Here is a 2,130-nt window from a genome sequence, read left to right as displayed (position 1 = left end):
TTTCTTTCAGAGGTGATAGAAACGCTCTTTATTTGACTGTGGTCGTGAGTGTACATATCTGTGACTATACCCAAACCCACTGAACGGTGTGATATGTGCATTATACATTAAAAAGCACTTTCTAAACACATACACCTGGGTTATGCCTAATGTCCAGCTCAGGACAGGAGACAGAATGCGAGGGAGGGAGGATGTGAAAGGAGGCCCAGGCTGGAGCCGTGGCATCCGGGCCGTGGTCTCTACGTTGGCTTCCCCGTTATACCACCTCCTTTAAGGGCCAAGTCACAGCATCCAGGATGGGAAACGTCCTTCTACCTTATGCCGAGAAAAGCCTTCCCCCAGACAAGCGAAGCCTCATTCAGAATGGATCTGATTAGCAGAAAGGAGCCACACCCGTGAAGGTGGAGCAGCGACTAGGGTCTTGGAAACCCGAGGGGTGAAGCAGGCGCAGTACTGCTCGCCCCCATCCTCCTACCCACGTCCCTCCATCAGGAGCACATTAACACGCAGATCTGTGGGACAGTCTCCCCCGTCCCTGCAACACACCCCCTGCCTGACTCCTCTCCAAAATTCTGATTAACAGGAATCCATATTTTCACATAGCTCGGGCGGTTTGAATATGCAAGTGCCTATTCAACGCTTGGAAGACCCCAACACCCCTTCAGAGCGCACGGCTCTGAACGGCAGATCGGCTCCCGGTCCCCATCCTAGCAGCGCAGCAGCTGCGCTCCCCAAAGGCGACAGAGTGAGTCCTGCGTGTGCGCGGGAGACACGCCTCAGCTCCCGTCCGCCATCTGCCCGGCTGGCGGGTGCGCAGCGTTAGCACAGAGAGACAGCTGCCCTGACAATGGGGGAACAGCAGCGCTTCCTCCGCTCCTCTGGCAACAAGGGAAAAAAACCGTCTACAGAAAGAATATGTAAAATTGCTGCAAATTTCAGATGCAACTGCTATTATGCCTCCTCACAGCTAAATGAGCACACTCAGTGGGATGAGTTCTGTTTAGCAACTGTAACAATTAGGCACATTTATATAGAATAAGACACTAACAAGGCTAAAAGACTATTGTCCTGGACAAAGAGTTCCTCTTGGAGGCTCCACCGTAATAAACGATACCTTAAGAAAAAAAGAAAGCCTCATGCAAAATCCTTCTTTGAAGTAAAATGACTATCACTAATTACTTTCTTGTGAGCACAAATAAAAATTACTTTCTTCAAAAATTCTAACTAAATAAATTACTCCAGTCAAAAAGATGTACTCAATTAATTCTTTATTAAGGGTGTTGCAGAACCGAAGTGGTGGTTCTCGGAGAAGTTAGGCAGTGCCGGGAAAACATTTATCACTTAGCTTAGAAAAAGTTATTTACTTAGAACAAGTTCTAAAAATGAAAAGAAAAAAAAAAAAACCCCAAGGATGATTTATGTGTCTCAGATGACAAGGAAACAAACACACACACAAGTACAGGTATGAAGAACATTTCAGGGCCAGCAAAAACATGGAGAGCTGCTTAGGGCAGAATCTCTAGGCCCCACCCCAGATGTACTGATTTAGAATTTGCATTTTAACAAGACTCCTTGATGATGTGGGGGTCATATACGAAACAATCCACTGGGGCATGGAAAGGAAATATTAGCATTGTGGTTATTAATATAAATATTACCGTTTTAAGTCTACTCTTGAACATTTCCTTAGAGATATAACAGTAGCTGTATACAATTTATAAATAAATAAGTGCCCCTACATTGGAGGCGCATGCTCAGAAAGGTTTGGAGACCCAGCTCTGGGCACTGGGGATTAGGCTGGGAGGGTCTGATGGAATCTTTATTGATAGACAATCCAGGCAGTGGTAAGGTTTGCAGATGGAGGCGGAGACCTCTTAGGTTTTTACAGGCAATGACTGAATTTGAAAACGTGTCCCATCCTGGGAAAGGCTTGGGACTCTGGTGGGTTTTTTGGAGAGGAGGCATGCCCTTGGGCAGAGGCATGGTGTTCTGCACTGGAACTGCCAGGTACCAGGTTTTCCTAGAAAATCTGCCTCAAAACTTCCATCTGCCTGTTGAAGAGTCAAGGACAGAGCACTGACTCATCACCACCGGGACACTGCTGGGCAGTTTTATGCCATAACCTCCCCT

This window comes from Otolemur garnettii, unplaced genomic scaffold, assembly GCF_000181295.1.
Source record: "Otolemur garnettii isolate 467f Iridium unplaced genomic scaffold, OtoGar3 scaffold00048, whole genome shotgun sequence".
Classification (NCBI taxonomy): domain Eukaryota; kingdom Metazoa; phylum Chordata; class Mammalia; order Primates; family Galagidae; genus Otolemur; species Otolemur garnettii.
The sequence above is the reverse complement of the archived record's forward strand: the minus strand, read 5'-3'. Positions refer to the sequence as shown.